We start from the raw sequence: 26,288 nt of genomic DNA on the forward strand, positions 1-26,288 counted from the left end.
TCAGTGGCCACGTGACATGAAGTTAGCCAAAAGTGAAACCTCTCTATCTCCCGTAGACACCACCATGTTTGCAGAGAAGCACAGCTGCCTACAAGGATTTTTCATTCTGGTTCCCTTTCCTTTCATTCTTTTCCCCTACATTTTTTGTTTTTCTAAATCTGTGAGGTCTGTCTTCATTTTTACAGTGCTCAGGGACCAACTGCCCTGTTCAACGTGGTTTTTCTCTTTTACTTTTCTTCCCCAAAGCATCAAGCCCAACACTAACAAATATTTTATCTGATTTATAGTATCTTTCATCATTGAGACATATTTTCATTACTTTAAATAATTTCATTCCTTTTCAGTCTGTAAGGATTGCTTTTTAGAGGCCTCAGCAGGTCGCTTCCCAGACCCATTCCTGTCCTTCCCTAGTTCAGAGCTGGCTTGAGTCACACCTTGACCAGATTGATGGGGTGAATACAGGGTTGTGAGGATGTGATATCACATGTCTTAGTCTCAGTTTACAAATCTGTAAAATGGAAATAAAGTGCCTTTCTCTCTGAATCTTCATGAGTGCCAGACTAGATGATTTATGGAAGCTTTGCCTTGACTTTTTAAACTCTATGGAAAAACAGACTTTATTAAAAAATATTTATTTTTAATTGGAGGATAATTGCTTAATAAGTTGCATTGGTTTCTGCCACATATCAGCATGAACCAGCCATAGGAATACATGTACCTCTCTCTTGAACCTCCCTCCCACCTTCTACCCTATGCCACCCCTCTAGGTTGTCACAGAGCACAGCGTTTGAGCTCCCTGCATCAAACAGTAAATTCTCACTGGCTATTTGAAACATAGAAAAACAGACATTTTAACATTGTTGTTAAGGGATATGGCCTTCATTCCTGGGACTGCAGAGCTTCCAGGTGTCATGAGCTCCTTTGTGGAAAATGTTTGATTAATGGTGTGAGTTGCTGCCTCTGGATGCAGAGCCTCCGTAGGGGAAGGTGGTCTCCAGGCAGGTGTGTGACCAGGGAGGCATCAACTATGTGTGAGAACTCGGTCTCTGGGGAGGGTCAGCAGAGAGGAGCCTTGGGCAGAGTCATCAGTGAGGGACCCGCTGAAACAGAGACCTGCGCACAATCAGGACACGGGGTCAACGTCAGAGTTAGAGAAAGAGACAGGTTGGCAGAAGGGAGATGAGTGGTTACCTAGCAACCAGGGAAGAACCCAGAGCATTTGGAGAGCTGAGGTCCAGCCGACTCCAGACCTGAGGTCCCACATTAGAAGACGGACCACCCCTGCTCTGTCTTCCCTGCACCCAGCAGACATGGTTCCTCAGGGGTCCTTGTGGGGCTCCTAGACACGGGGAGGGGACCTTTCCTTTTCGAGACCTGACAGTGACCAGCATGAATGCCCCATCCTGGCAAACTGATAGAAAAGACGGGTGGTGGCACGCAGTGGTTAGGATGTAGATCAGCTCAGTCAGAAGCAGGGAGCAAGCAGGGGATGTACGTGGGCTGCCCAGACAGAGATACTCAGATGAAGGGCTGTGACAGTAGCTGCTTTGAGTAGGTGCTGGCCGGAAGAGATCTGTGTCATTGTCATCAAGAACTGTTTGGACTGGATTCAGAATCGTATAAGAACAAGAACATGCTGTACTCAAATTTTCTATTTGTTTACCTGTTCATCTCTTCTCCATCGAGCTAGGTCTCTGAGCTTTAGTTTTCTTATTTTTTAAATGTAGGCATTAGCCTAATTTCTGTAATATTGTACAGAATAAACTGGATCAAGAATATATGTGATGAGCTGAGAAAAGGCCACAGTTTATCTTAATAATAGATGTTGAGAATGTGTATATATTTTATATACAAATACATTTTTAGTTTTGGGAGGGGCCCCCAAACCTCAAACTTTCTGAAGTCACATTTTAAAAAATAGAGATAATAACCACATACCATAAAGTTGCCTTTATAAACAATTCACTGTTTTTAAGAACGGCGATAAGAACCGTGATAAATTGTGAAATTATCACCACTATTTCACCAAAAAAAAACTCTGGGATGTTTTTATCACTGACTCAAGAAACCTCATACACAAAAGCTGTTCTCCACCCTCCCTACGCCAACCCTGGCAGCCCCTGGCAACCCCTGGCAACCACTAACCTACGTTGTGTCATGATGGATATTCCTATTCTAGATATTTCAAGCAAATAGAATTATATACCATGTGGCCTTTTGTGTCTGACTTCTTTCACTTAATATAACATTTTCAGGCTTTATCCATGCTGTAGCATGTGTCAATACTTCATTCCTTTTTGTGGCTGAATGATCTTCCACTCTATGGGTAGATCACTTCTGTGTATTCATTTATCAGCTAATGGGTTGTTTCCACTTTTTAGCTATTCTGAATAATGCTGCTATGAATATTTGTGTACAAGTTTTTCTGTTGATGTAAGTTTTCAGTGCTTTTACGTATATACCTAGGAGTTAAATTACCGGGTCATGTGGTAACCGCATGCTTTACACTTTGAAGAGCCGACAAACTGTTTTTACAAAGTGGCTGGTCCATTTTACGTTCCCACCAGCAACATACAAGAGTTCAAACTTTTCCGTTTGAGTAGGTGCTGGCCGGAAGAGATCTGTGTCATTGTCATCAAGAACCGTTTCGACTGGATTCAGAATCTGAATTCAGAATCTGGATTCAGAACATCTTCATGTTCATCCCTAACAGCATTCAGTGTCTTTCTTTTGGATTATAGCCATTCTAGTGGACAGTAAGTGACATACTATTGATAGCGTAGTCTAGATTTGCATTTTTCTCATGACTAAAGATGCTGAGTATCTTTTCATGTGCTTATTAGCTATTAATGTTTGTATATCACTGGAGAAATGTCTATTGATATACTTTGCTCACTTTCAAACTGGACTTTTGTTTAATGTTGTATGTACTCTTTATACATTCTAGATACAAGTTTCAGATCAGACTTATGAATTGCGAATATTTCCTCCCTTTCTGTACGTCGCCTTTTGCTCTCTAGATAGTGTCCTTTGAAGGTCAAGGTTTGTCATTTTAATAATGTCCAGTTGATCTGATTTTTTTTCTTTTGTCACATGTGCTTTTGGTGTCGTATCTGAGAAACCATCAAACCCAAGGTGATGAGAACATATGCCTTTATTTTCTTCTATTAATTTTAGAATTTGGTTCTCATGTCTGACTCGTTTTGAGTCTGTCTTTGTGTGATGTGAGATATGGGTCCGTCTTCATTCTTTGGCGTGAGATGTCCAGTCGTCCAGCACCTGTGCTGTCCTGCACCATCTGCTTCCCCAGCAGCCTTACACACCCCACCCCCGCCCTCCAGCCCATTTCCGCTGTAATCAGCACCCAGTTCCTGGCCCTCAGGGAAGAAGGCTCAAGGTCTGTCCCCTGGACAAACTGAGTGACCAAAGTGCCTTAAGAAGTTTGCTCTAGCACGTGTTGAAATCTTGTCCTCAGATTTCACTGAGATGGAAATCTCTGCATGAAGATAGCAAGTTGTTCAGTGAATTTTCCGAGAATGTTGAAGGATTCTGAGCTAGTACAAATCAAAGTTCAAGGTCAGGCCAAATGCAGAATTTAAATAATCCTCTGAATTTCTCCTTTGGTTGTTGATAAGAGTCTTGCAACATTTCCTCCTAGGTCTGTTCCCTCCACCTTGACACTGAGACATTTTGATTACATCAGAGACTCCTGGAGCCCAAATCAAAGGTGGACACACTTGAGTATCACAGTTTCTTCATTGCACTAAAATGGTGGCTAGACTTTGGTAAAAAGTCCCGTGGGGAACTTTCCTGGTGGTCCAGTGGTTAAGATTCTGTGCTTCCACTGCTGGGGGCATGGATTCAGTCTCTGGTTGGGGAGCTAAGATCCCTCCTGTCTCAGCATGGCCAAGAAAAAAAGTGCCTTGGATTTTAATGGGAGTCATGCAGATGAGCCAACAATGTGTATTTTTGACTTTGACATGTAGCTAATATAAAAATCATTGTTGTTCAGTCGCTCAGTTGTGTCCAGCTCTTTGCACCCCATGGACTGTAGCATGCCAGGCTTCCTTGTCCTTCACTGTCTCCTGGAGTTTGCTCAGACTCGTGTCCATTGAGTCCATGATGCCACTAGTGAGCTCATATATTTCTAACTATGTTTTCAAAGTCTGGTTTGTATCTTTATATTGTTGTTGCTGTTGATTTCCAGTTGCTCAGTCCTGATCGACTCTCTGTGACCCCATGGACTGTAGCTCTCTAGGCTTCTCTGTTCATGGAGGCCCTCCAGGCAAGAATACTGAAGTGGGTTGCCTTTTCCTGTTATGCATATCCGACTTTTTGTGAGCCCATGGACCATACAGTCCATGGAATTCTCCAGGCCAGAGTATTGGAGTGGGTAGCCTTTCACTTCTCCAGGGGATCTTTCCTACCCAGGAATGGAACCCAGGTCTCCCTCATTGCAGGCGGATTCTTTACCAGCTGAGCCACAAGGGAAGCCCCCTTTTATGCAAAGCTCTTATCAATTCAAAGCAGCCCCATTTCAAGTGCACCCTAGCCCTGTGTTTCTAATGGCTACCATTTTGGACTAGAATCTCCATAAACATGGGAAACAGTTTTACAAAACCAACCAAAGTGCAGGAAATATAATGTCATCAGCCATAGATAGTTAGAGCCAAGCAAAGGATGGATATTTTCATCCAGTAGAAGGACACTCCTTTTAGATTTGTGCCACAGGATCTCTTCACTGGCCTTAAGAAGAAGTCCTTTTGGGGAGGGTGGTGACTCAATTCTGTGAGAGAGCCCAAGTTAGAGGTAACTTTTAGGAAATTATACTGAAGTGCAAAGTGGTGCTAAAACAAGTTTCCTTTACATATTTGCAGAATTTCCAGATAACTATTCTGTTCTCTTCTGAAGAGATTTTTTAGAGCTTCTGGCAGTTTTTATTTTTTTCTTCCAGCTCTTGTTGGGATTTTTTTTTATAGACCCTAAGTTGTTCATAATAAGCCACCCACTTTCAAATAGGTTCTCTCTGGTGCATCTGTTCCTAGCTGGTAGCAGTGAACAAATTCGAGTTTAGAAACACTGTGAGAAATGTTAAACACTAGCATTTGGTGGAAGCAGGTGCCACGAGACCGACGTGAATGTCAGTAGTTGCAATTGATAGGGGGTTCTGGGGAAACATTCATTTGGCCTCTGCTTAAAATTCTGGGAAGGGTGGCATAATATCCATGTGATTTCCCTTCAAGTTTCAGCTTTGGAAATATATCCCCCAAACTGTGTGAATCTCTGATGAGGGCCAAGACCATATTGGCTGTTTTTTTTTTTTTTAATCTCCCCCACCCTCTTCTCTCTTTTCTCCATGTTGTCTAGCATTTCTGCATTTACGATTCCATTGTGCAGAATCTCACTTCATCTTAGAGGTTAATTCTACTTTACCTGACTCTAATGATGATTCCAGAATTAAGAACACAGGGAGAGAAGTGGCCACACCGTTACCTAACCTATCACCTGGAGAAGAGGTACCTTTCAAACTGCAGATCTATTAGAACCAAATAATGAAGCCTTTGTTTCTATCACATGCCATTGGCCCTGTAGGCTTCCTAGCATGATATGTGAGCAGGGTTCCCAGGTGAAATACAGGATGCCATGTCAAATGTGAATTTCAGACAAAAAAATGAAAAAAAAATAATATAAATGAATCCCAACTATTGCATGAGGCATCTTATACTTTAAAGAAAAAAATTGATGGCTGCTCACCTGAAACTCAAATTTAAATGGTATTTTGAATTTTTATTTACTAAATCTGGTAGCCCTACATACAAGGCCAGCCTACTGTCTGGCATTGGTTCCCAGGTCTTAATCCTGTACGTGCCTTCCATACTAAACAAGTGGCTGCCTTTAGGCAGTGTTCTTTGCAACCATTGTATCTTTGTCTCTACACTGAGGCAACAAATGTATTAAGCATCTACTAAGGTTCCCACTCCAGTACTCTTGCCTGGAAAATCCCATGGATGGAGGAGCCTGGTGGGCTGCAGTCCATGGGGTCGCTAAGAGTCGGACACGACTGAGCGACTTCCCTTTCACTTTTCACTTTCATGCACTGGAGAAGGAAATGGCAACCCGTTCCAGTGTTCTTGCCTGGAGAATCCCAGGGACGGCGGAGCCTGGTGGGCTGCCGTCTATGGCGTCCCACGGAGTCGGACACGACTGAAGGGACTTAGCAGCAGCAGCAGCAATGGTACTGATGATACAACATGAATAAGTCTTGGCTGTTTTTATTTTTTTTTATTATTGGAGTATAATTGTTTTACAATATTGTGTTAGTTTCTGCTGTGCAACAAGATGGAGCAGCTATAATTATACACATGTCCCCTCCCTCTTGATCCTCCCTCCTACTCCACCCCCATCCCACCCCTCTAGGTCATCACAGAGCACCGAGCTGAGCTCCCTGTGGTCTACATTGGCTGCTATTATTAAGAGGCTCACAGTATAGTAAGGGGAAGCAGACTTATAAATAAGACAGAGGAACACAGTGTCTTATGGGCTACAAATAATTGTCTGCAGAGACTGCCGTGAAGACAAAGGAGGGAGCAGTTCATTCCATTTGGGGATATATAGATATAGAGGTGACCTTTGAGTGAAATCTCAAGGAACTGAGAGGCTATTCATCAGGGACCTTGGCTGGGAGGACTTTACAGAAGCAGCAACTCAAGCAAAGGCCAAACGGGGTATCCTAGAGTGTCTGACAAGCTGCAAACAATCCAATGGGACTGTAGGGTGGGCTCTGAGAGTGAGGCTGAGTTGAAGCTACGAAGCGGGTAGAAGGCAGGGGCTATGCCACTGAGAGTCTTTCAAGTCATACTGAGGAATTTAGATGTTTTTTGGTAGTCGCAGTTTCTACAGAGTTTCAACCCCAAATTCCCGTTGTAAGCTCTTATTCACAGTTCCTCCTCAGTTGTCAGGAAACAAGCCTCCTTGGGAATTTTCCCAGCAAACCCAGCTGAGCCATCATGCTTCCCGCAGGTGCCTGCACTGTGGGCTCATCCCCATCGGCGTGTGACAGTCACCAGGTCAGACGTGCTACCTGGGACTGAGGGCCTCCTCAGAGGCAGGAAGGGACTCTTTCCGTCTCTGTCACCAGAGCCTAGCAGAAGGCCCAGCAAGTGGGAGGCACTTGTGGAAGGAAAAAAATAAAGCAGCTCTTGTTGCTCTGTAATTCCACAATCTAACAGACGTATACCAAGACATATGCCATTAACCAAGGCGGGGAGCTAGTGTGTTAGTGCGCTAGGGCTGCCATAGTAAAATACCACAGACCAGGGCTTCAGTGACAGAAGTTTATTTTCTTGCACTTCTTAAGGTTAGAAATCTGAGATTAAGTATCAGCGGGGTTGGTCTCTTTTTGCTTGTTGTTGGCCATCTTCTCCTGATGTCTTCACATCATTGCCTGCCTGTGTGTGTCCTAATCTCATCTTCTTATAAGGACATCGGTAACTGTGGAAAAAAAACTGGAAGTGTTGGTTGCTCAGTCTCCTCGAGACCTCATGGACTATAGCCCACCAGGCTCCTCTGTCCATGGGATTCTCCAGGCAAGAATACTGGAGTGAGTAGCCATTCCCTTCTCCAGGGGATCTTCCTGACCCAGGGATTGAACCCATGTCTCCTGCATTGCCAGCAGACTCATTAACATCTGAGCCACCAGGGAAACCCAATATTGGATTAGAAAGTATCTCAAAGACCTTAATTAACCTCTTTAAAGACCCTCTCTCCAGTTATAGCTACATCCTAAGGTACTGAGGGCTGGGGCTTCACCATATGAATTTGGGGAGATGTAATTCAGCTCATAGCAGATAATGTGGAAAAGGAAATGTAAACAAGGCACAGCCCTGTTCTCTAATTACTCGAAGTCCAGTCCAGTTACAAATCCATGACTTGTTTGTTCTTATGAAAGTATATAAAATTGGTATATTTAAATGTGCTTTATATAAGATGGTCACATCTCTTTTGTTTAATTATATTGCGGGATAGGCATGTTTCACTGAGGAATAGTTCCCATGTGTAGTATAAGACAAAGAATATAGATTGCCACTAAGGGCTTCCCTGATGGCTCAGTGGGGAAAGAATCCCACTGCCAATGCAGGAGACATGAGTTTGAACCCTTGGAGGAGGAAATGACAACCCATTCCAGTATTCTTGCCTGGAAAATCCCATGGACAGAGGAGCCTGGCAGGCTACAGTCCATGGGGTTGCAAAGGGTCAGACATGGCTTCGTGACTGAGCACTGTCATCTAATAAATGTAGCTGAGGTACTGAATTAAGCCCTCTGCTTCCTCATTTGTAAATAAGACAATAGCATCCAATTCATAAGATTCACTGAAAAATTAACTGAGAGAAAACTTATCAGTCCTTTGTGAACTGCCATGTGTTATAAACCACCAGGACAGGATGTCGTTTTGAAGTACTAATCGGTGCTTCTTTGTTTATTTCATTCTGTGATAATCTCTGTGCTGCTCCCAAGCCCCAGCTAGTCTAACTTCGGTTGTTGCTGCAAAGAAGGAACTTAAATCAAAGAGCAGAAGGGGACAGTGCTTTATTCTAACTCTTTGGTTTCAAATACCAGGCCTTTACAATAATGGGAAGGATCCGTAGCAGAGACATTAAGGCAAGAACATGCCAAGTCTGAGGACATGAAGACACTGAAAATGGATTCCTGAAGGAGGTCAGTTAAATGAGAAGTAAAAAGACAAAGCGTCAATACTTTGGCCACTTGATACAAATTTCCGACTCATTGGAAAAGACTCTCATGCTGGGAAAAATTGAAAGCAGGAGGAGAAGGGGCCAAGAGAAGATGAGATGGTTGGATGGCATCATTGACTCATGCTCAACCCCATTTTCACAGCAAGAAAATGAAGTTTAATCCGATCTAACTCAGGCATTCAATAAATTTCTAGCACTTTTCCTCTATTGTATTTCCCATCTTGAAGGTGAGAAGCCTGATGGTATTTGCATCATATACTAGAATTGTTGTTTTAAGAGGTCCTCACCTCAAGGACCAGGTGGGTCCCATCCTGTGAGGCATATTAGCACCAAGTGAAATGAAGTGAAAGTCACTCAGTCGTGTCTGACTCTTTGCGACCCCATAGACTATACAGTCCATGGAATTCTCCAGGCCAGAATACTGGAGTGGGTAGCCTTTTCCTTCTACCCAACAAAGGGATCTTCCAAACCCAGGGATCAAACCCAGGTCTCCTCCATTGAGGGCAGATTATTTACCAGCTGAGCCACCAGGGAAGCCCAAGAATACTGCAGTGGTTAGCCTATCCCTTCTCCAGTGGATCTTCCAGAGCTAGGAATCAAATCAGGGTCTCCTGCATTGCAGGTGGATTCTTTTTTTTTTTTTTTTTTTATGGTATTAGGAGGTGGGGCCTTTGGGAGTGACTGGGTCCTGAGAGTGGAGCCCTCGTGAATGGAATTAGCACTCTTTTTTTTTTTTTGCCATCAGTTGGATGACCCCGAAGACAGGCCAGTAGGTCGGGTGGAGGGTGGTGGTCAGGTTGAAAGTCAAAGACCTGGCAAACAGATGGGGATTTAGGACAGAGAAACTGAGGCATGGGCTTATTGATGGACCCTCTGCCCAGTCATGCTCTGGCTACAAAGTCCAGTTTCTTTTGTGAAGTCCAAATCCTTCTGTTATGGATGATTTTGGGCCCCTGTCAAACATTTGATGGGTTTCCTTTGTCACTGCCACACATTGGGGCAGGTTGACTCCTGAAATCTGGGCAAACAGTGCCACATGTTAAACCTGAAGACAGGGAAGAAGACTTTGTGGTAATGCTGAATCTGCCAGCCCTGTGTTATCAGTTAGAGGTTCCTTGGCCATTTTTTGGTTTGTTTCTAAAGCATTTTTGAACCCTGTATACATCAGGAGTTAAATGAGATCTTCTGTGCCCCACACCATTTTTTTTTTTTTAGATGGGCTATGTCAATCAATATTTAATGTATTATTTAAACACAGCAATAACAAATTCATTCCAGATCAGCAAAAATAACATATTGTTTAAAGATAACTTATATTTCCCCAAAATAAAATAATTACTGAGTAGAATGGCATCATTTTACATGTTTTCGAATCTCATTAATATCTGCCTTAATAGAAGGCAGGTGGGTTTTCATATCTGCTTCTATATACAATCTGCAGCAATATCACATGTAAACTCCATAACCTTGTGAAAGAAAGAGAGAGAAAAAGGCAAATAATGTCTTAGTAGTATTACAAAAACAGTTTGACTCCACAGACCTCTTTAAAGGATTCCGTGGCCCCTACCATCCCGGGGTCTCAAAGACCACACTTGGAGCTCCTGCTGTAGGGGAACACAGAGTTAGGATTCAGACCCTGTGAAGTTAAATGTTAAGTGGATGGAAAATTTCCAAGTGCTATCTTCTTTTTCCTCACTGGGCCTCTGTGTGGCCCCCAATATATTGTCTTTACCGACTGAGCTATCACGGAAGCTCAGTTGGTAAAGAAACAAAAGAAAACTTTTTGGATTTTTTTTTTTTTGACAGCTTTAATTTTTTAGCACTTTATTTTTTTTTTTATTTGATAAATTTAACGCCTTTTATTGCCATACCTCATTTTACTGTGCTTTGCTTTAGTGAGCTTTATAGATACATGTTTTTTTTGGGGGGGGGAAGGAAATAATCACCCAAGTCCAAGAAACCCAGAGAGTCCCAAACAGGATAAACCCAAGGAGAAACACCCCAAGACACATATTAATCAAATTAACAAAGATCAAACACAAAGAACAAATATTAAAAGCAGCAAGGGAAAAACAACAAATAACACACAAGGGAATTCCCATAAGGATAACAGCTGATCTTTCAATAGAAACTCTTCAAGCCAGGAGGGAATGGCAAGACATACTTAAAATGATGAAAGAAAATAACCTACAGCCCAGATTATTGTACCCAGCAAGGATCTCATTCAAGTATGAAGCAGAAATCAAAAGCTTTTCAGACAAGCAAAAGCTGAGAGAATTCTGCACCACCAAACCAGCTCTCCAACAAATACTAAAGGATATTCTCTAGACAGGAAACACAAAAATGGTGTATAAACTCGAACCCAAAACAATAAAGTAAATGGCAACGGGATCATACTTATTAGTAATTACCTTAAATGTAAATGGGTTGAATGCCCCAACCAAAAGACAAAGACTGGCTGAATGGATACAAAAACAAGACCCCTACATATGTTGTCTACAAGAGACCCACCTCAAAACAGGGGACACATACAGACTGAAAGTGAAGGGCTGGAAAAAGATTTTCCATGCAAATTGGGACCAAAAGAAAGCAGGAGTCACAATACTCGTATCAGATAAATTAGACTTTAAAACAAAGGCTGTGAAAAGAGACAAAGAAGGTCACTACATAATGATCAAAGGATCAATCCAAGAAGAAGATATAACAATTATAAATATATATCCACCCAACACGGGAGCACCGCAGTATGTAAGACAAATCCTAACAAGTATGAAAGGAGAAATTAACAATAACACAATAATAGTGGGAGACTTTAATACCCCACTCACACCTATGGATAGATCAACTAAACAGAAAATTAACAAGAAAAAAAAAAAAAACATGCAGGTGGATTCTTTACCAACTGAGCTATCAGAGAGGCCCCTCTTAGCACCAAGAGGACCCAAGAACTTGCACTGATGGAATGAGGGAGCAGAGAACTTGAATGATTGGGTACAAGTTGGAAAATATAAATTCTAATGATCCCTAGTCCCATTTCCTTGGTGTAGGGAAGCGAGAAGAATGCAAACCTGTAAGCAAACACTATGACTCATCTCACACCATCACTGTGATCAGGCTGCATGAAAAGTGGAGCAACAAAACACGGGCTTTGGATCCAAGGGTAACTGTACACATGTGACTCTACCACTGACCGGCTGTGTCACCGGAGAATCTGGACCCCGAGTCTGTGCTTCTCAAGTGAGCAGTGGGCATGATCAGACTTCAGAAGTGTTGCGTTGAGACTTCCTGACACAGGGAAAGGCCTGGGACGGCACATGTCAAACATAAGAGCTTCCCTGACGGGCACCTCCAAGCTGTGCTAAGTCCACTGCCACCAAAAGGACTTATTTGCATGGCTACTGACTTAACCACTCGACTGGGAATAGATCTGCCTGATCCTCTTGGGGCCAACAGCCATTAAGCTCTGACAGGCCAGAGTGTGTGTGAACGAAGACTGAGAGATGTAACGTGTGCAGCTGAGCGCTCCCATCCCCGGAGACATCGCTAAGGTTTGCACTGCGGCTGCCAAGCACTGCCATTTATTCCTGCTGGAACCAGAGCTGGCGGAGAATCCAACCTCCTTGCAAGCACTTTAGATTCCTTGGAAGAAAGGATCACTGGAGAATATTAATATAAACTGTTGTTATAGACACCCGCCAAAGTCGCCTTTTTATTTTGTATCGCATCAGAGGTTGTAAAGTGAAGCCTTCCAGGAAATATGCAGTTGATTGGCTTTGATTCATCCCAACAATGATTAGTGAAACTGGGGTTTCAGTGTCTGTTTGGATCTGTGTTTTTATATACCTGACATGGCACACCCGAGGGAGTTAACCTAGGGTCACCACTGCCTCTTAAGGAGTGATGATACGAAAGGAGAGCTGAGTGTAGATGTAGCTTCACGTGTATGAGCTTTGGTGGTGGGGATGTTTGGGGGTTTGGAGAAGGGTGGGTGCAAAGAGGTCCTCCCTCCAACCCCGTTAAGGTCTGCATCGAGGGCTGCTTTCTCTCCTTCTTGCTCACCTTGCGGGCAGGACGTGCCTTTCTGCATCATGCCAGGCTGTGTTCTCTCCCATTGTTCCCTGGTCTTCAAGATGCTCTCGCCTCCTAGCAGCTCCTTCTCCATGTTTGCTGTGTGTGTGTTTGTCTTTCTGGGATGAAGTTTGTTTTTCAAGCTCTGACAGACTGGCAAGGCAAACAAGGTTGCCATTTTTGTTTTGTTTTGTTTTTATGAGCATGGCAATTTTTAGCCCTTTGAAAACAATCCTGAGACTGGGGAGGTTATAATTTGGGACGCCATGTGTACAGGCACACGCTCAAATCTTATTGTGGCTGAGAGAACGATGTGAAGGGAGGAGGTGGAAGACAGATTAATGTGGGTGATTTATCAATTGTGAAGGGACCGAGCTCTTGACAGAATTAAAAGATGAGAGAACAGAATTTTAGGGAACAGTTTGAAAAATCAATTTTGAAGAATATATGTATGCCTGAATATACATATGCATATAGAATGCATAAATACTCATTGCATCTCACATGTATACCTACCTCCTGCTCATAGATGTCAGGTTTCTGGCAATCTGATCTTTCTGGAATCCACAGAATTAAAGACAAGAGGATCTCTGAGTGTAGCAATTAGCTACCTCAAATCAGCTACCTCAAAGTTGTGAAATAGACATGGACACCAGTGGTGGAAATGAGGGTGGGATGAATTGGGAGATTAGGATTGACATATACATCTCGGATGGCTCAGCGGGTAAAGAATCAGCCTGCCAATGCAGGAGGCATGGGTTCGATGCCTGGGTTGGGAAAATCCCCTGGAGGAGGAAAATGGCAACCTACTCCAGGATTCTTGCCTGAAAAATCCCACAGACAAAGGAGCCTGGCAGGCTATAGTTCAAAGGGTTGCAGAGTCAGGCATGACTGAGTGACTAAGCATATGCAGTTCTATCTATACAACAGATAACTAATAAGAACCTACTATGTAGCACAGGAAACTCTACTCAATGCTCTGTGGTGACAAAGAGATGATACACGTATATCTATAACTGATTCACTTTACAGCACAAACTAACACAACATCATAAAGCAAGTAGACCCCAATAAAAAAAGACACATGGGGGACACCATGAATATGAGAAACAGAGAGTCCATAACTTACTTCAAGTGGGAGGTATGTGACAAGACAGAACCCAGAGGAAATTCTAGTCTGTGTCCAGAGCCTGGGTGAATCTAGAAACCCTGTCCTGAGAGTGGTCCTGAGAGGGGAAGAATCTCCGAAAACTCATCCAACACATGTGCAGACACCAACTTTTACATCTGGGTATCAGCAACTGAGCCTTCTGAAAGGAAGGTTAATAAGTAGAGCATCTTGTATCTGCACACAGACAGTGGTTTTTTGTTTTTTTGTTTTTACTTTTTTAATTGGAGGATAATTGCTTTACAATGTTGTGTTGATTTCTGCCATACAAAAAAGTGAATCAGTCATAATTATATATATATATATATGCTGTTCTTAGTTGCTCAATCATGTCTGACCCTTTGTGACCCTATGAACCGTAGCCTTACAGGCTCCTCTGTCTATGGGAATTCTCCAGGCAAGGACACTAGAGTGGGTTGCCATGCCCTTCTCTAGATCTTCCTGACCCAGGACTCAAACTGGGGTCTCCTGCATTGCAGGAGATTTCTTTTTTTTTTCTTTTAATTTTTAATTTAAGTTTATTTACTACTTTACAATATTGTATTGGTTCTGCCACACATCAACATGAATCTGCCACGGGCGTACACGTGTTCCCCATCCTGAACCCCCTTCCCACCTCCCTCCCCGTACCATCCCTCCGGGTCATCCCAGTGCACCAGCCCCAAGCATCCTGTATCAAACCTGGACTGGCAATTCATTTTTTATATGATATTATACATGTTTCAGCACCATTCCCCCAAATCATCCCACCCTCTCCCTCTCCCACAGAGTCCAAAAGACTGTTCTATACATCTGTGTCTCTTTTGCTGTCTCGCATACAGGGTTATCATTACCATCTTTCTAAATTCCATATATATGCATTAGTATACTGTATTGGTGTTTTTCTTTCTGGCTTACTTCACTCTGTATAATAGGCTCCAGTTTCATCCACCTCATTAGAACATTAGAACAGGAGATTTCTTTACTATCTGAGCTACCAGCAAAGCCCCATCTACATGTATGTGTGTATATATATATATATATATATATATGTATATATCCCTTCCCTCCTGATCCTCCCTCCCCCCATCCCACCCCTCTAGGCCGTCGCAGAGCATCAGGCTGGGCTCCCCGTGCTGTACAGCAGCTTCCCACTGCTTCCTGTTTTATGCATGGTAGTATCTATATGTCAATGCTACTTTTTCAACTTGCCCTCCCCTCCCCTTCCCCTTCTGTGTCCACATGTCTGTTGTTTACATCTGCATCTCCATTCCTTCCCTTCAAATAAGTTCATCTGTACTGATTCTTTAAGGATGATTGTGGTGTCAACATGTCATTTAGAAAGAAAATTAACAACTTATTTTAGCTTCAGTTCACGTTTTTAAAATAAAGGTACTGTCAGTTTGCTCCATATTTTTCCTTTTGGACATGATTATACGTGACAGCTCTTGAAGGGTGTGAGTCATGTACATTTGCAGTCATTTTGGTTCAAGTCTTTTTGTAAGTCTTATCTTTGCCATCATCCTGATCTTTCAGTGAGTAGTCAAGTTACATTTTAAAGGTGGACTTCCCTGAATTCTCACAGTCACAGATCTTGGCTGGAAACTGATCACAGGACACGTCTTAAACTTCAGCAAACAGAGGAGAGTAGCTGTGACAGTATTTAAGAGCTAAGTGTGAGGAGATTATATAAAGTACTGATCTTTGAAAAGGAGTGCAGGAAACAAATGGAAACCCAGTCTTCCCTCTGGTCGCATCTCACAACTCTTGAATCCCTAAATGACATAAAGACATCTGTAAGCTTGAACACTGAGTCCCTGGTTACCTAAGGATGCGGATTTGGTCTGAAATGGTGTTAAATGGCAAATCTGAGATAAATGTAAATACCAAATGTGTCATTTTGATGTATATGAACAATAATTAGATTTTAAATTACCCATCTATAAAAAACAGAATCTATAGTGCAAGAAGTTTAGTTCAATTATCTCAAGTGGAGCTGTGACAGTCTCCAAATCATCATGGGAAAAAAAACAGTTCTCATAATCCCACCATTGTTCATAAGAATGTACAGCACTTCTGGTAGGGATTGGTGTTGTAAAACCAAACAAACACAGTATAAGACTAACATGAATAAACAGAGTTGAAAGTTGAAGCTCCAATATTTTGGCCAACTGATGCGAAGAGTTGACTCATTGGAAAAGACCTTGATGCTGGGAAAGATTGAAGGCAAGAAGAGAAGGGGACGGCAGAGGATGAGATGATTGGATGGCATCACTGACTTAATGGACTTGAATCTGAGCAAACTCTGGCAGACAGTGGGGGACAGAGGAGCCTGGAGTGCTGCAGTTCATGGGGTTGCAAAGAGTCAGACATGATTTAGTGACTAAAGAACAGCAAACCTCTTAGAAGGCACAGGCTGTGTATGTACACCTCTTATCCAACACCATGGGCTGTACTCTGGAACATCTAATTACATGAAGTCTTTTGAATAAGTACTTAATTAGCTACTGAAGTTAGCTCTGGAGAAGGATCCCCTCCTCTTTTTTTTTTAAACCTTATTCTGTTTAAGATTTCTTTGGTGCCAATGAACAAACAATAGTTAAGCAACATTGGTAAGTTAATCAGGACCAACTCCTCAATTACTTGGAGGTGACTATTGCCGATACTGATATGAGAATAATATCAACTGCAGTGAGGGTATATGTTATGCCCCTTCTCTATCCTAGGCTGTGTAGTTTAAGTTAGAAGGTACAGATAGCTGGTGTTCTATAGAACACACTTATTTTCCAATATGAATGTCATAGCCATGATAAGAAAGAAAAAATTGGACTGTCGAGCGTATTTTGGAATGTGATCATGGGAGGGAAGCAGAGCATAATATGGAGGTGTTAAATGGCAGATCTGTGATAAATATAAATATCAAATGTGTTATTTTGATATATATGAGCGATAATTGGATTTTAAATTACCCATCTATAAAGAACAGAATCTATAGTGCAAGAAGTTTAGTTATGAAAATAATTATAAGGAAACGCTCTGTCGGCCTTACATACAATTTAAAAATACATGCACATATATATCGGGAACATTCAAAGTTTCCATTTTCCACCCCCAGACTTCTCAATAAAGTTATTGCAACAAGTTTGTAAAGCATGAAACGAAATATGTCTTAACCTCTATCTGTTGGTGAAGAGTGAGGATCAGACCAGAATTTCCAACCAACGTTGCAGTCTATAAATTCTTGTTACTGGTGCTTTGTTCAACAGTAGCTTCACGGGCCTATAGGGGGTCTGAGGAAAGTCACAATCTTGTCACTTTTAAAAAGAAAAGATCATATATACAAGCATGCATTTATTCATCCTTTTTTTCTTTATTCAGGACCCATTTATTGACCATTAGGTACATGCACTCTAACATTTTCAATGATGTATTTATTCCTCACGACAACTCTGTGGTAAGAAATACCAGTGTTTCAGGTTGGAGGAAACTGACTTACATAATTTGAGAACCTTGGTTAAAGTCATATAGCTTTGAAATGGTAAACCTGAGATTATCTTCTATGAACAAAGCTTCTTGTAGGCACTTTGAAACAGAAAATTCTGCCACCAAAGATTCTGGTCATCTCCAGAAGCGAAATCTACCTTAAAGATTTGACATTAATGTTTTGGATGAATTTATGCTTGTTTATTTATGGGGCTTCCATGCTGGCTCAGATGGTAAAGAATCTGTCTGCAGTGTAGGAAACCTGGGTTCAATCCCTGGGTGGGGAAGACCCCCTGGAGGAGGACGTGGCAACCCACTCCAGTATTCTTGCCTAGGAAATCCCATGGACAGAGGAGCCTGGCGGGCTACAGTCCATAGGGTCACAAAGAGTCGGACACGACTGAAGCAACTTAGCATGAAAGCGTGCATGCTTGGTTATGGAGCTTCTCTGGTGGCTCCGTGGTAAAGAACTGACCTGCCAATGCAGGAGACACTGGTTTTATTCCTGGGTCAGGCGGCTTTCCTGGAGAAGGAAATGGCAACCCATTCCAGTACGCTTGCCCGGGAAATCCCATGGACAGAGAAGCTTGGTGGGTTACAGTCCATGGAGTCGCAAAGAGTCAGAAAAAACCAACATACTTCTTTTTAAATTTTGGAAGGATAAATGACTGCTGGTAAACTTGAGTGTTATGATTAAGAAAATTAAGAGAAAGTGGAGATATGGAATTATTTATATCAAGGTACTAGATAAAGACTTTAGAAAGCTTAAATTACAGATAGGGTAAATCTTTAACGAGAAGTTTTAAAGATAGAACCTAAGACTTCCCTTTCTGATCTATTATGCATTTATCTCCTCCTAAACTTTATTAGGGTTCTTCCTCGGTGGCTCAGCAGTCAAGAATCTCCCTGCAATGCAGAAGATGCAGGGGACTTCGGTTCGATCCCTGGGTTGGGAAGATTCCCTGGAGAAGGACATGCAACCCACTCCAGTATTCTTGTCTGGAGAATCCCATGGACAGAGGAGCCTGATGGGCTACAGCCAAGAAAGTAGCACAGAGTCAGACACAACCAAAGTGACTGTGCATGCACACAGGCAAACTTTATTAAATTCCATTGTATACATTACTAGTAGCTTAAACCTGAGTTTTGGTAAGCATAACCTCTGAGTTTATGTGAAGTCAAAGTCAAGATACCTTAAACGCTAATGGTGCTCTTATTTGTGTTTTGTTCAATGCAAGCGTTGAAGCCTTTATAATGGATAGTGTTAACTTCTGGTGAGAATAAATGAAAACACAGTAAAATACCTCCAAATGTTTTTACGGGAACGCTATACTCAACCATCATTTGGACAATGGGTGATGAGAATTTTACACAGATTCTTATCAAATGTGTATGTGCAGATCCCAAATTGGAAATAAAGAAGAAGAAGAAGAAAAAAAAAACCCACAAGTGCGATGCCAACAAAAGTTTATCCAATTTTGCACTCATGACATCTAAGATGAGAAAAATGAAAACAGAAAGCTTTTAAATACAGTTTTCTAAAAATACCTAAGAATATGAGATTTATGCCTATATCAAACCTAAACCATAGGAAAAGACATGAAGGAAAATATTGGCACGTTCCTGGAATATGTGGCAACGTGACATCAACTGGGAATCGATTATGTGGAGGAGAGTGACAGAAAGTATGAAACCCCATTCTGTCAATATTTCTATGAGCTTTTTTTTTTTTTTTTACCAGATTTTATACACTTCCCTGATTCTAGCAACACATTTAGCTTGTCATTCTAATACAGTTGGTGAAATTGAACAATAACGTTGAGTGGAAATGTTGAAAGAGATAATCAAATTGATAACGTGATATAAAAATGGAGGTGAAAAACATCATTTCAAAGGAAGAGATTGTCATGATCTTATGGCCAATATGCTGCAGCATGAGAAACGCTATGGAGATAGAAGTGTATGACACGGGACTTAGCATTCTGGATAGGAAGGTGAAAGGCAATTTATATTGTTTACATGTGGCAAGATATTATTGTAAAATTAAACCAAATTATCACTTATTATACATTATGTAATAATATAAGGATCTCCATCTTGAACTCTCATCTAAGGAAAGATAACCAGCTATTTGAAATACCAGAACAATATCATTATTGGTTCCCATCAGAATGCAGTCAGTAGTATGGAGTGAGGAGAAAAGAAGCGTTTAAAGAGAATGAGAATTGAATGCTGACCGCTCACTCCTGGGTTCTGCAGTGCACGGTTACCTTGTTGAGGCAGAGATCACGGTTAACTTATCTGCATATACTCAGGACTCCATGTAGCATCCAGACTAGAATAGGTATCTAAAGATGTGGAATGAGTGAATGAAAGAATGAGTGAAGCATCGAAGTGTGCTTTTGCAAAACTGCGCACATGGTAGATTGATCTTAGGAACTGTCTGGAAGATGCAAGTCTTATAACTTGGATTATTTCAAGTAGAAAGCACTCCCACCGTGCCAACGTGTTTTGTGATTGTCGCTGCCATGTTTGTGACCTCCACTCTGATTTTCAGAGACTCCTGGTCTGTGTTTGTCTCCTTACAGTTTGTGTTCTATGCCTTTTGCTTCCTCTGACTTCACTTAACTAACTTCTCTCTGAGTCTGGCCATGAGGTGCTCTCATGTGGAATGAGAGTGTAGCTTAGCGTGAATCCCTACCTATATGAAACCGTACTGATTTGTTGAATATTCCTCCTTGGAACCCCAAAGACACCCATTGTTTTCACCTGTAATTGGCTGCTCTGCTTCACTTACACTTATTCATTTACTACTTCATTCATCATCTGGGCTATTTACTCTGTCATGATAAAGGGTGCCTGTGGTAGCTTGTTTTAGCTATTAGGTTCATAGCAAAGAATTCAGAAGTTCTTATAGGCTGCTGCTGCTGCTGCTAAGTTGCTTCAGTTGTGTTCGACTCTGTGAGACCCCATAGACGGCAGCTCACCAGGCTCCCCCGTCCCTGGGATTCTCCAGGCAAGAGCACTGGAGTGGGTCGCTATTTCCTTCTCCAATATTATAGGCTAGTGACCCTCAAAGGTGAATCTGAAAGTTATAAAGGCCTTAAAGGGAGACTCAAGAGGAGGTTTCTTGTAGTTGCACGACCCTGCCCTTGACTGTCCTGCTACTCATACACTCACATGGTGTGGTGTGCTACCAGACAGTGTCCACTGAATGCTATCCCACTACCCTCACAGCACCAGGCCAGTCCAGTGAACACAGTCCTAAAGGAAGAAGCCTTGGGCAGGAAGCCAGACTGTGTCTCAGCTGTGCCACTGACCAGCGTGATCAGCTAGGGCAAACCATTCCCCACTTTGGAAAGTCACACGGAGCCTGGAATTGGATGGAATAATTTCAGGCATATTCTAATCCACCCCAATTGCATTGTTTGCTGGGTTTCACTGTGGGGCTAAAACGCTGCTAGTCCAGCAAAAGTGAGATTAAAACTGGGATCACTGAGGAAACAGAGTCCCGGGACGATCTCTGATACAACGACAGGCAGATTATGTTGAATCTGGACAAATTTCAGAAGCATTAGAGGCTCAATGCCAACCCCCCAACCGCCTGGCCCTTCTATTAGTTGTAATGCCCAGGAGCCCTTCCCATGAGCACGTGTTTGAGATGATCTGGAATGGAAGCCCTTGCACTGGGAGCCAGCAAGCAGGTTCCAGATGCCACCTGCCTTCCATTCAGTGTGATCACGGGGCATCTGTGCCTCTGTGGTCTCCACTTCCTTTGTGAAGACACAGCTTCTAACTTTCATCATCTGTTTTCTGATAGAGAAGCTGATGGGTTGGCCTGGAGAACGCATCCATCATTTCTGGGGAATTTAAGCTGACAGGACTCCAGTTTGTCTGACATAATGGTGGGAGAGCAGAGCTCTGAGCCAGCACCCTCCCTGGCCTGCAAGAAAGGCTAACAGAAGGTCACAAGGCTCGGGTTCCAGAGCCTGTGAGGGACAGGTAGGACTCCAGGACTGAAGTCCACACTGGAGTTGCCCGGCCCCCTGTGAACCCTGCTCCATGACAGGTCCATCAGGTGTCCTGGGATGGCCTTTCTCTCTTTTTGCTAAAGAACCAGGGTGGAGAGCTCCTAATCCGTCACTCCCAGAGGTCCTTGGAGCCTTCTTTGATGATAGCCAGAATGACTCGCCATTCATGACGGCTTCCTTGAAATCTTATTCCATTATCTTTTTCACTTTAAATTTTCATCTGAAAGAGAATGAACATCGCTGAGGTGGTGATTTTGTTCATTCTCATCAGGGAGGTCCAACAGGCTCTGCTGGTTCCACTCGGAGGCATGGGGAGTCTGCCCTGGTCTGTGGAGAAGGTTTTGCTGGGAGCTGACACACTCCTTTAACTTTTACAAATTGCTCTCCTTATTGGGCCATCAGAAATGATGCTTATTGAATTTTCTCCAGGTAGTCTCTCTACCTGTGACATCTTTCCTGATGGAACAGGAGATTTACTCCAGATCACTGATTCTGTCACTGGAGACAGGCATGGCTGTCAGCCCAAATTCACCAGTGGGACCCCCAGCCTTCCCTCCATGCTCCCACTCTGTATTAAGCCAGCATCTCCCAGGGCCCAGCACCTTACCCATGGACTGAGGTACACCAGGCTTCCCTGGCCTTCACTGTCTCCTGGAGTCTGCTCAAACTCACGTCCATTGAGTCAGTGATGTCACCCAACCATCTCATCCTCTGCCTCCCCCTACTCCTTCTGCCCTCAGTCTTTCCCGGCATCAGGGTCTTTCCCCACGAGTTGGCTTTTCACATCAAGTGGCCAAAATACTGGAGCTCCCAGTAGGTATAATGTTATGATATATATATATATTTTATATTTAAAACAAAGTGGATTTAGAAAGTTTATTGTCATATTTACTGAATTGCTTAAACTGATTTTATAAAGTTGTAATGAAAAAATACACAGAAAGACTGTGTCTGCCACATCTTTCTCAAGGACAGCTTGGTGTAATGTCCAGACGATGGTCTGGTACCTGCCTCAGAGATACCCCAGGGGCAGAATAGGAGGGTGTGTTTCCTTGTATACCTGACAGGGAAGGAAGGGCTGTCTTGTTGGTTTACAGTGAGCTGACATCCACCCCTGTGAGTGTGACTTGCAGTTCTCTCCTTGAAAGAAAGGCCCAGGCCTGTCAGGAGACCCACCACATGCAGGCAAGGCATGTGCTGTTTGCTTGTGCCTGTCACAGCTGTGTCCTTCACGGGTGTGTGTGCACCTCGGGCTTCTCTCTCCAGAGGAGAAGGGACTCGTCTCATACGAGGGAAACCGAGGCTTGGAGAGGCCCAGCATCTTCCCGGGTCCACAGCTAGGACAGGCCAGGCCGTGGCTGGCTTCCCAGACCTGCCCGCCCCTCCCCGGACTGCTTCCTTCAAGGTGCGCTTCTCACATGTCATCACACACAGGTGAGGGAGTTCACACTAGCCTGGGCCGTTCTGTCTCCGCAGAAGGATATTTTGAAAACGTGCACCGTTGTTCCGTCCACACTCCTTCCCGACAGGCTCTGGCTCTGGCTGGTGGCCAGTGCCATAGACAGTCCTGCCAGGCCGTGTCCACAGCTGCTCCCAGGGTGGGACCTGGCTGAGGAACCAGGCACCGTCTCCCAGCCCAGCCATCTGGTCGCTCGTACCTGGAGGGAGAGACCCAGGCCGCAGGCCTGAGGGCCTGTCCCCCGAGCCCCTCAGAAGACACAGCCGGGACCACCCTCCCTGCCTGGAGCCAGAGCCGACCAGGCCCACGGTCAGCCTGACGCCCACCCTCTGCCTCCGTCCGGAGTCTGCCCTTCAAGTCCCTGCAGCTGGAGCCCCAGCAGGGCGCCATCCTTCGGGCAAACTCTGAAAACGCTCAAGCTGAATAAAACTGTCGTCGTTCACGGTTCCTTCTCTTCTTTCTCTACCATCTGGAGCCTCAACCTGTCCGGCTTGCGAGCCCAGATCTGCGTCCTGTCGGCTCCTGTCAGTCGTCTGCTGAGCCTTCTCATGGGCGGTTCTCCCCCGAGAAGGGATTTGCTGGCTATTTCCGTCCCCTCCCCTGCACGCCGGCGCCCTGAGAAGCTCCTCGCCGCAGCCTGGCTCCCCGGGCACCTCTGCACCTCCCCGCTTCTCCATCTGCTCGGAGGATATTCCTGCCTCTCTGCACCGAAGCAGGGCCTGGCGGGGCCCGCGGGTGCCAGCAGCTGCCTTCTCTGGGCATCACCACTGACACCCTGCCCATCCCAGGGGCCAGGAGGACATCCGAACTGGGGCTTTCCTACATTTAAACTATGTTTCTGGAGGAACAATTGAAAATAGATTAGGATCCAACCTTAACACATGTTTTTGAAATAACAAAAGGAAAACAAGTGGACAAAGAGAAAAAACACCCAGCAAAATGCTCCCGATCCTAAAGGGTTAAGGCTTTGAGCTACAGGGATGCCGCCAGTGCACACAAATCATCGTGTCCTTGTGCAGAGACAGACAAGTGTATGGGTCAAATCGTGTCCCCCAGAAAGAGTCACTGAAGTCCTAACCACTAGGACCTCAAAATGAGATCTTGGAAACAGGGTTGTTGATATAGATTTAATTGGTTGAGTTATAATAAGGCCATCAAGTAAATGGGCCTTTAATGCAATATGATGTGTCCTTATAAGAGGAGGGGAGATTTGGACTCAGGCACAGAGAGGAGACCATGTGAAGACATGGGGAACAAACTGGAAAATTGAGATGGACGTGTACACACTTCTATATATAAAATGGATAACCGACAAGGACCTACTGCATAACACAGGGAACTCTACTTAATACTCTGTAATGGCCTATCTGGGAAAAGAATTTATAAGACAGTGGATCTATGTATATGTGTAACTGATTCACTTTGCTCTATTGCAGAAACTAATACAATATTGTCAACCACCTATTCCCCAATAAAAATTAAAAACAAGAAAAAAGAAAGGGCACAGGCAGAAGGTGGATTTGTACAGATGGAGGCTAAGACGCACATGATGCATCACAGCTCAGGGAAGCCTAGAGCTGCCACGGCTGGTAGAGACAAGGGGAGTCCTTTGCAGGCCTCTATGAGAGACCTCGGACATGCAGTTGACACCACCCTTATGGCAGAAAGTGAAGAAGAAATAAAAAGCCTCTTGATGAAAGTGAAAGAGGAGAGTAAAAAAGTTGGCTTAAAGCTCAACATTCAGAAAACGAAGATCATGGCATCTGGTCCCATCACTTCATGGCAAATAGATGGAGAAACCGTGGAAACAGTGGCAGATTTTATTTTTTTGGGCTCCAAAATCACTGCAGATGGTGACGGCAGCCATGAAATAAAAAGACGCTTACTCCTTGGAAGAAAAATTATGACCAACCTAGACACCATCTTAAAAAGCAGAGACATTAGTTTGTCCAGAAAGGTCCATCTAGTCAAGGCTATGGTTTTTCCAGTAGTCATGTATGGATGTGAGACTGTAATGAAAGCTGTGTGCCAAAGAATTGACACTTTTGAACTGTGGTGTTGGAGAAGACTCTTGAGACTCCCTTGGATTGCAAGGAGATCCAACCAGTCCAGCCTAAAGAAAATCAACACTGAATATTCATTGGAAGGACTGATGCTGAAACTGAAGCTCCAATATTTTGGCCACCTGATGTGAAGAGCTGACTCATTGGAAAAGACCCTGATGCTGGCAAAGATTGAGGGCAGGAGGAGAAGGGGGCGACAGAGGATGAGATGGTTGGATGGCATCACCCACTCAATGGATATGAATTTTCACAACCTCCTGGAGACAGTGAAAAACAGGGAAGCCTGGCATGCAGCCATCCATAGGGTCACTAAGAGTCAGACATGACTTAGTGACTGAACAGCAGCAATAGGCAGAGATGCCAGCGAGCTTGTTCTGTATGTGCAAACACACCAAAGAAAGACCCTGTGAGCAGAGTGAAATAACAGCATCTACTCACTCAGAAGAGATCTCACCAGAACCCAACCAGGTTGGCCCCCTGAGCTTGGACTTCCAGCCTCTGGAACGGCAAGAAATACATTTCTGTTGTTTAGGCCACCCAATCTATGGCATTTTGTTATTCCAGGCAGAGCTGACTAAGACAGTCATCATTTTCTTGAAACCAGATGTCACCCTGTGCACGTCTACACGTTGCTCCTGAGAGCCCCTGCCGCACTCGCTCTGAACAGAACAGAAGCTTTATCAGGGGTCATGTTCACAGAAGCTCCTGAGAACCTGCTCTCTGCCAGCCACTGGGTTAGGTGCCAAGGACCCTGAGATGAGCCCACAAACCAGAGTCCCTGCCTCATACTAGGAGCTAGACAATGATCTATGCTGAATGGCGGGTGTCCTCCAACATGTGTGCTGGGAAAGAACCAGAGCACAGGAATTCCTTACTCAGTCTGCTTTACTGATGGAGAAATAATCGAGAATACTCAGTCTTTTAAAAATGGTTTAGGGATATACGAGAGTTTCAACTGACAGAAAGTTCAAGAACAGAGTCCCCAAGATCACCTTTACTTCTGACACCAACTGCAAGGTTGGGGAAAATTCCCAAAACTACCTTCAGTTTCAACGATTCCCTAGAAGGAATCAGAACTCACTAATAGATGTTATCCTTGTATAGTTTATGAAAGGGAAGGAATGCAGAGTATAATCAGTGAAGGGAAAAGATGCACAGGGCAGAGTCTGAGAGGGTTTCAAGGTAAAGCTTCCATTCCCCTCTCCCCATGGACGCAGAATGTGTCCTGATACGGATGCATGACAAGACACAGGGAGTATTGTCAACAAGGTACCTAAGCCCCA

The 26,288-nt window shown here is 43.6% G+C and overlaps 1 long non-coding RNA gene across 2 annotated transcripts in view; it reads left to right on the forward strand.

Annotated features, from left to right (window-relative positions):
• The window catches only part of LOC147362668 (uncharacterized), a 39,389-nt gene extending 19,917 nt beyond the window's left edge, over positions 1–19,472 (forward strand). For both annotated transcript variants that reach the window (XR_015135761.1, XR_015135760.1), the window contains exon 4: positions 18,323–19,472. This is a non-coding gene — a long non-coding RNA (uncharacterized LOC147362668). The remainder of the gene's footprint in view (positions 1–18,322) is intronic.
• Positions 19,473–26,288: the final 6,816 nt, after the last annotated feature.

This window comes from Bos grunniens, chromosome 11, assembly GCF_055505025.1.
Source record: "Bos grunniens cultivar Pamir isolate PY7600 chromosome 11, Bosgru_T2T1.0, whole genome shotgun sequence".
Lineage (NCBI taxonomy): Eukaryota > Metazoa > Chordata > Mammalia > Artiodactyla > Bovidae > Bos > Bos grunniens.